This window comes from Mytilus galloprovincialis, chromosome 7 (genome assembly GCF_965363235.1).
Source record: "Mytilus galloprovincialis chromosome 7, xbMytGall1.hap1.1, whole genome shotgun sequence".
In the NCBI taxonomy this organism is placed as follows: domain Eukaryota; kingdom Metazoa; phylum Mollusca; class Bivalvia; order Mytilida; family Mytilidae; genus Mytilus; species Mytilus galloprovincialis.
In genome coordinates, this window is record NC_134844.1 from 53218817 (window position 1) to 53228703 (window position 9887).

Genomic DNA, 9887 nt, shown 5'->3' on the forward strand with positions numbered 1-9887 from the left:
CAGGTGGTCGTGTGGTCTAGCGGGACGGCTGCAGTGCAGGCGATTTGGTGTCACGATATCACAGTAGCATGGGTTCGAATCCCGGCGAGGGAAGAACCAAAAATTTGCGAAATTCGCTTGCTCATCCGAACATAAAACTTTTCTGATTACTTCAAAGACAACTAAAGACTTATGTGAATTGGGAGATGCACCAAAGCAGTTTTAATAAACTTTTTTCAACAAAATGTTTCATTCATATTCAATACATTAGTCCAAATTGTATTAAATTATTTCAAAGTCCAAATTAGCAACACAATTCTGGAATCACACAATCTACAAATATAAATAATATGAATCAGAACAAGAAAAAAATAAACTTCCGTACAAAAACATTGTAATAAATAATATCTAAATATAACTGTAGATCTCGCTTTGGTGTTTTCTTTATAATTAGAAAAAGGCGCCAAAATAATTATATAAAGGTCTAGAACCGAATTACTTCTTATTACGCAAAGAAAGTAAATACAATTATTTTATTAAATAAGAAATATTATTACAAAATAATTGCGAGATGAAACATAAGACCATGTTTAACTTATCTATAATATATTGTATATTGAAATGTAGTAACGGCTTTTCAAAATCGATTATCTTGCAACTGCAATTTGGTATTTTTATTTAATGTTTTATAGTACGGCGTTTTTCTTGACGTTTCGCCAGAATCTTTGCTTGTAACGTTTTGTATCGCTGATGTCAATATAGTAACAAGTGCGTAAATGGGCGACATCTCGGAATATAATGCAATTTATACAGAAAACTCTAGCTTACTGACTTAATCTGAATAAAGGAAAAATATATCAAAAACATATTTTATACTTGCTAGGATTCCGCACTTTGAATATTATGAAAATTGAACCACAAAAACAAATAAATACACGATATTACGGTTAACATAACAGAAATATTTACGTGCATCTATTCTATCTGTTCAAGACTATATCCTACGAATTGTTCATAGACGAAAATATTGTATGGCCATTTACATCTCATATGATATTTCTGACATAAGCTTTGCTACTTTTGAATATTTATGCAAAATTTTATCCATGAACAGTTTCGGACAGTTTTAAACAAACAGATTTCTGACAGATCAATCTTTTTTCTTTATACATATTGCTGAGTTTATATTTATATTCAATTTATTTTATTGATGGTGTAAATATTCAGTTCTAGTGTTCATGAATAACAATGAAAGTATATTACTGTCAATAAAGTCCAACAAGACTAAACATTTCAGCTAGGTCAACTTATTTTTCCGAAGCAATGATTACACTAAAGATACATTTTCAGATACCTTAGTATACAAGATACATATCTATAGTTATAAAAAGTTCCAGGATTATCATTTAGTACGCCAGACGCACGTTTTGTCTACATAAGACTCATCAGTCACGCTCAAATCGAAATATTTAAAAAGCCAAACAAGTACAAAGTTGAAGAACGTTGAAGATAAAAAATTCCAAAAAGTTGTGCCAAATACGGCTAATGTATTTCTATCGTACTTATCTATGATTGTTCATAAATTTCTCTTTTTTTTAGACAAAACATATTCTAGAACAATTTGCACTTTTGCTAATTATGTCAGCTGTTTTCCCCGAGAACTGTATCTTGGATGGTAACACATTTCGATGACTAATTTAATGTATTTTTAGTCTCATGCTTATCTTATGGATATTTGATCTGTTATCAAAAAATTATAAAACACATACAGTTAGGTCTGCCTCATATCGTGACCAATATTAGGAATTGAAACTGAGGGTCGGTTGACCACAAAAAATCATATTATGATATTTATGAGTTTGAATGTTACTTTGGGTCTTTCGCTTCTTATGCATTTTCAAACTTTAATACATTCTTGGCTACTGGATATATAAAGATGAGTGTTCCTGATGAAAGTTGCGCAGACTTCCGTTTTCTGTGTTGCGTTTAAGGTTTGTGTGTCTTTACATTTTTTCCATGTCGTTGTCGGTTTATTTTCTCTTTGTGACTTTGAATGTCAGTTTGATGTCTCTCGCCTTTTATTTGTTCTCAAATTTTAATACATTCTTGGCTTCCGGATATATAGAGCATTCCTGAAGAAAGTAAAAAAAAAAAAAAATAAAAATTGAACGTTCGTTGAAAATAATATTAATCAGACCTCTGTATTCTCTTTGTAAAATGGCCAATCAAAAGTATTCGAATACAATAAAGAAATCATTCGTAAATATAACTCAACATGTATACATCTTATACGTTCAGGTATTTCACCTCCAATCTTTTATGGAAATCTTTGCAAAGCACAAAAATGTTAGTCTTTATCTCAAAAGCTACCAAAACCTTTACACAGACTTACTAAGAATGAATATAGCTGTGATACTATTGTCAGGTCATTAAAGATTGCATATTTTGGCTTGAATATGAATTCACTTATAGGATCTTTGAATCGGCATTAAACACATTTTTTCTAACACCAGTTGTTGGCATGACACGGTTTATGTTCTTTTCGTATAATTCATGATGGTATAAAACTAAACCCTTAACAGAAGGGATTGTGCCAGATATTCATACGATGAAAAAATAATCATTCAATCAGTTTAATTAAGGTCTGATGCTGGCATGTCAGTAACTGCTAGTAGTCTGTTGTTATTTATGGATTATTGTCATTTTGTTTATTTTCTTTTGTTTCATATTCTGATATCAGACTCTGACTTCTCTTAGGTAGAGTTTTACTGAGCGTATTGTTGTGCGTTTGTTTTTTCTTCATTGGCTAGAGGTATAGGGGAGGGTTGAGATCTCAAAAAACATGTTTAACCCCGCAGCAATTTTGTACTAGTCCCGAGCCAGGAGCCTCTGGCCTTTGTTAGTCTTGTATGATATTTAATTTTAGTTTCTTGTGTATTACTCGGAGTTTAGTATGACGTCTATTATCACTGAACTAGTATACATATTTGTTTAGGGGCCAGTTGAGGACGCCTCTGGTGCGGGAGTTTCTCGCTACATTGAAAACCAATTGGTGGCCTTCGGTTGTTGTCTGTTTGATGATCGGTTTGTTGTTACTTTGACACATTCCTCATTTCCATTCTCAATTTTTTACTAATGTTGCTTTCATTGACCAAAATAAAGACAACAGTAGTATACCTGTACCTCTGTTCGAAAGTCATATATCGATTTATAGAAAAAAAATCCTGGTTACCAACTTAAACCAAGGGAAATACATCAACTTTAAGAAGAAAACACTGAAACAACAGAAACGCTGATGTGAAGCAAAAAAAAAAACAAAAAAAACAAAACAAAACAAAAAAAAAAAAACAAAAAAAAACAACCGACAATGCGACATACATAGAAACAAACTATATGACAATAAGACAACAACTTTCATATTCCTGACAATTTACGCATGCAGTATTTAACACTTCAGAAATGACTGTAATATTTTTTCTGGCTATGAAGAACTAATAAAAAAAATGTAGTGCATACTGAATAACCTGCATAGCATTTTTTATGTTATTTCGAATAGACAGAAAAAATACTACAGTCATTTCTTGAATTTATTTCTAAATTCCATTTTAAACTTGAGTAAACCATGAAAAAACGTTGATGAAGGTCACATGACTAAATTATGTCTATGAGCTGATAAACAAAACAACGTCAGCCAATCAAAACACGCAGTACATTCAAAATTAAATTATTAATCGTTAAGCAATATTCTTTGAATTCACTTCAAATGACCGAAGCAAGGAAAGAAAACTAAATAATTCAATTTTACCGATATTTTTAAATGTTGACTACTGTACCCCTATTTTTGACATCCTCACCTATTATGTCTTTCGGTATTGTTTACGCATCCTTGTCAATATAATTTAATTTGATGCGACTGTCATACAAATAAGAGGTTAAGCTAGCTATAAAATCAGGTTCAATCCACCATGTTCTATATTATACAATTATTACCCGTTGAAGGGGTGAATATCCAAAATTGTCAACACGAGAAGGTTATTTCATTGAGGGCGAAGTCCGAAGTGAAATAACTTTTGAGGGTTGACAATTTTGGATATTCATCGATTCTAAGGGGCCACAATTGTTTTATTATACCGAACTAACAGTGGAAGTGCATTTCGAACACATACTAGTCTATATTTTTAACATAACATACAGACTGACGTTTGAAAATACATGTGTGTTCGATTTTCTCCAATATACAACAATAGTAGAATCTTTTTGTAAAATATTGATGGCCCTGAAAAGGACCGTTTATAAGAGACATCATCGGCTGCCGCCACTCTCAGCTCTATTTACGTCCAATGCCGTATTTCCTCGTCTCTTGATGGGCTTCCAGTGTGACGTGAACGCTGCCATTTTGTTTATTTACGCTTGTGACGTCATTTTTATGGGAGGTAACTCAAGTACAAATAAACAAACTCAGAAGGTTATTCACCGCTGGTGTAAATTCTTTAGGGTTATTCGTCCTTCCTTGCAACTGAATGAAAATTAACTGAATTATTCCATGTCACGTGATTACGTTTCACCCAATAGAATTGTTTGAAATATACGTAATGTATAATAATAGAAAATGTCTGGACCAAGTTAAGAATATGAGCTTTTGATTTTGCCATTAGATTAGAGACTTTCCGTTTTGAATTTTCCTCGAAGTGCAGTATTTTTGTGATTTTACTTTTTAATAATAGATGATTTGAATTATTAAAGACTAAAAAATAATAAAACCGATAGAACGTAACATCTACATATTGTATATTTGAAAAAAAAAGAATGAATGACAATAGTTCTAGATCGGCAAGGTCATACTTGGTATCTTGGTTCCCATTCCAAATGTTTGGGTTCCTATGTTGTTAAATCAACATCATATCTAAATTAAGCTTATAAATTAAGTTTATCCTATTCGGTAAACAGTACAGAGCACATGAACAACTGTTGTAAATGCCTGTCATTTAATATATCTTATCATTATTCAAAACAACTACATCAGACTGATTGCGAGATTCTTCATGGTACAATTTGCTCCGAATAATTGTCATGTGAACTATTAGCTCCTGTGATGCACTTTCTTGCAGTGGTTGCTGTTGAGATCGTAAGAATTGATTTGAAAATCGAAAAACTTGATATAAGAGAATAAATGTTAAGTCGTGTTTCTCTCTCTTTCTTTCTTCATCTAAATTTGTTTGTTAATTCATTTTTTTTAAATTTATGTTGTTATATATCAAGTTTAGATTAATTGTTAATTTCTGTGTCATTTTGGTCTCTTGAGGAGAGTTGTCTCATTGGCAATCATGCCAAATCTTCTTTTTTTATATTTACCCAAACGTAATACTTGTATATTGTAACCAATGATACGTTTTCGTGACACTAATAATGAACAATTCAAACTTTTGCAATGCTTTAATAGATTTTAAACTGTCAGAAGAAAAATAGTGTAACGGGAAATCTTCGTGGGTGCTAGTCTGCATCATCTTTTTACATCTGAAATGTAAACAAAAATATGTAATTCACCGACAATGGCTTATCTATTAAAAAGATATAATACTTATTAACAACAAACATGTTTAATTCACAACTGTACGACCAGATGAAGACACAACCGATTGCACAAGGTTAACCAATACTTTTAACTATTTTCTTATTTTATGAAAATAGCTTGTATGGTAAAGTTACATATGACTTTTGTTTATACAAGTAGCAATTATCACGATTCAACGATTTATGTTGCATATGTTAATATCACTTGTTACTCTTATTGGCCGTTTTCTCAAGCGTTACTGATGGGACATGTGTTGACGTAACAAGAGTCTGTCGTACAGATTTTAACACAATGTATCTTTGGTGAATTATTTATACCCATCTACATTGAATAGTGCCATGCATGGATACGTACTATTAGCTTTTCAAAACTGTATACTGTATAAGGAATATATGTTTTGGGTGTTTTTTTTTGCTGAAATACAAACAGTTAGTAATGCATTTCGTCTTCCTTTTATGTAAAAAAAACTTGTAGCAAGAGTAAAAGCACTTTCTTTATCTCAAATCTTTCGACTTAGTAATGAATGTCTTTATAGTAACAGTAATAATTCTTAAACAAATATAACATGTATGAAATACCTACCAACACTCCTTAGCCGCATTTAGTTCTTTAGCATCGAGAACTCCGTCTCCTATTTTTCGAAAATAGATTTATATTGGATTACAATCATAATAGTAATAGCAGAATGTATTTCTGAATATATTTCTTTAAATTTAAATTCGTCACACACACACTACAAGCCCATCAAGAAAGTGTGACAAGCAGCGATAAAAAAATAAAAAATGATGAACAGATCAATCTGTCGCAAAAGTATCTTAACATAATGTTTTTAATGTCTTCAAGTCTATTTGATGCCGTCTAATGAAATCTAAGTTCTGGTATTCTAGACGTACTCATTTTCTTTTTCCCCAAGTGTGGCTATGATTATTTTATTGTTTGATTGTTATAACTTTTACTGATGTTTTATGTAATGTAAATGTGTACTGTATTTGAAATAAGTAGATGTGGTATGATCGCAATTAAGACCTCAGAAATTAAAAACTTATGTGTATGTATAATGTATTTTTTCAGCTTACATTGCTTCGTTTTCATTTGCGATTCTATGCTGTCCCAGGGATAATCGTTGCATCCGAGAATTATTGAGAAGCAACAATCACAAATACTTTCTCATACATTTACAACAACTCACCGTTTTTATCAATTACAACAAACAGCTCTCTTACACCAGTATTGTCTTCGTGTTGTTGTAGTGCCTCTGCAAACTCTTCGATACTTATCACATCATTGTTGTCTATGTCGTAATTAATAAGATTACAGGGCACATCAAAGGAATATTCTGTTCCCTTACTCTAAAAGTGGAAACAAAGTATTCATTAAAAACTTCGTTTCTATCCAATCAAAATGTTATTATTATTTGCAACATGAAGATGTAAAGCATTCATCGTTGATATTCAATCAAATCTCACAGAATTTTAATCAAATATTTTTACAAGTTAATTTAAGTCAGAAGATAATCAAATTAAATACATAACCATGATTGAATAACCAAACAAGTGTGAATTACCATTTAACAACATTGAACACAAGAATAAACTAGAAGCGTCAGTACTGATGTGCTGGATGAATAAAGACCCTAAATATAGGCATGTTATATTGACAACTGGTCTTAAACAAAAGGTCCAATCAAATTGAAAATGTCCCTTATGCACTTCAATCCACTGCAACCGTCTCGCTTTATACATTCCGAGATTCGACGAATACATCTTTAAGCAATGTATAAATGCTTTGTTACATCTTTATGACATAATTTAATGATGATCATGCTGAACCAACTAAATTCAGTGAAACAATATTGTAATGCCTGTGAAATATAAATACCAGTACCTCGATAGAACGTCGCTTTTTGTCCTTGCTAACCCGAATCTTCAGTCTAATACGAACTCGCCAGCCGGCTGTGCAAATATTGAATAGCAACAAGAGTCCGATAAATCCTATGAGGAATTTGGTCTTGTTCATACTGTATGCTTTTAACTGAAATAGAACTAATAATGAGACGGGAAACACAGCAAATTGAAAAAAAAAACAATTCATAATTTATTTATATGTAAACCAATATATAAATAATATTACAAAGGACACAATAAACAATTTTATATTTCATATTACAAAATTTGGCCTTTTTTAAATACAATATAAGAGAAATAATATTTTTACTTACCAGTAAAGTCTATATGGTATATAAGTATTACACTAATGTGTAGGCAAGTTGAAATGGAATGAGGACTGTGCTGACATACATTGACATAGTTTCATCAGAAATAGACAGAATGTTACAAAAACTTGCGTGGTTAGAAATTTGAACCATATCATTGTTGAAATTAAAAACCGTGTCATTTAACTGTTGTTATCATTTTTGTTTGGTTGTACTCTTGTACTCTCCTACACCTTTGCTACACATAATTTGAAGTGTATTCTCGACGTGCGTAGTTTGGAAGAGGAATTTCAACCATACTCATGCGCATTGGTAGATCATTGATACCAATCTTCATATTTAAGAGTTGCTTTGGTCTTTTTTGTTCTCCATGAAGGTCTTGGTGGTGTTTAAAAATAGAGACTAGTAGGCCAAATGTACAGAATGAAGGGCTAGAAATAGCACAGAAAAAAGGTATACAAATATATATTTAAAAAATAGAGAATGATATAAGAAAAATAGAGGAAGTAGGAAAAAAAGAGAAAGGATAGAAAAGAGAAAAAAATAAAGAATAAAGAATTGAAGGATCCCCCATTATTACTCCCACCACAACATTTATTTAAGGAGGTTATAACTCCTTGATTAATCTTAGATAAATGAAAGCTGAATAACACTGAACGTATAAACAATGTAAATACATTAAGAATCTAAATTGGAGAAGTGAAATATCTACAAGGGAAATCTAAAACAAAGGTTATCAAATAAAAGTTGTAATAGTAAGTGTATTTTTCTATACTTTAAAAAGATACAAATATTATCTATGTCTTCCTATTAAATGTACTAGTCAACAAAAGAAACGATACACGACTTTGAAATAAAATTTATCAAAAAGTATTTAATATAAAGCAAAATGAGATACATTATTTTAAAAAAGTTTCATTTACAATGAATGCACATGTGATAATGAAAATCAAAACTTGTCGGAAAGTATCTAAATTCCGTGTAAACGATTACAGGGTGCAAATTAGTTTTTCGGAAAGTTGAATAAAAATAAAAAATCAACACGTAATTTTCTAAGTACTAAATAAAATTTCAAATTTGTTTAAAAATATTCAATATGCTAATCAAGTTGTGTTTCATGTTGTAACTAATGGGTTGAAATATTGTTTTTTCAAATCTCACAAAATGCAAAAAAAAATGTTTTATTTTTTGTCTCAAATCAATGCTTTAGATATAAAAACAACACACAGTAAATTTGGAAACTTTTGGATTAGTTGTAAGATTGTGCCCGCTTTTTTAATATCACTTTACACATACTGTCTATGGTAAATCAGTTGATACTGTATACATTTTAACAATTTCTCGTGGGGCCGAACTTTGCTTAACAAATTAACGAAGAATTGAATGATTTTTAAAAACAAATTGAGGGCAAACATTGTCTTTACCTTTAAATGAGAGGTTGGCAACATTAGTTGGAACAACTGTTTTTTAAATTGTCGTTTTATGTAAATTTTGTAAAAAAAAAAAAATCGCCAAAAAATAAAGTAAAAAAATATTTTTTTGAAACGGATTTATATTTCCATAATGATTAAGTATTACTACCTTCAATATTGGTCCTATCAACGGAAAACTTTATCTCTAATATGAAAAAAAGTCTTGTATCGATTCTTTTGTTGACAAGCATATTATTGCATTACCTCTTATTTCATATATTATTCTTTCAACTTTATGTACATATATTAAGTTTATTTTTTCATTCAATTAATCAATTATTTGGTTGTAAATACATGCCATTCATTGATCGATCTGTTTGTTTTTTAGGTTGAAGTACAGGTTTCACCTACTTTGTTTATCTTGTTGATGAGAACCAATTACTAACGTTTTGGGAAAAAATCCCTGTCCATTGTGGACGTCATTATAGTTTTATCGCATTCTAAAGCACTCTCAATTCAAATATCACTAGCTCGGCAAAGCTCATTTCCTTGAGGGAAAAAAAGCAATTTATCAATATTTATCCTGCTGAGTCACTGTTTCAATGAATCTTCATCTGTCTTAATATCAAACTTTTTCCTTTTCACTTTTTCACAGCCGTCATTGATTTAACGGACTTCAGATTCTGATAGATAACGGGGAAGCGAAATCTGT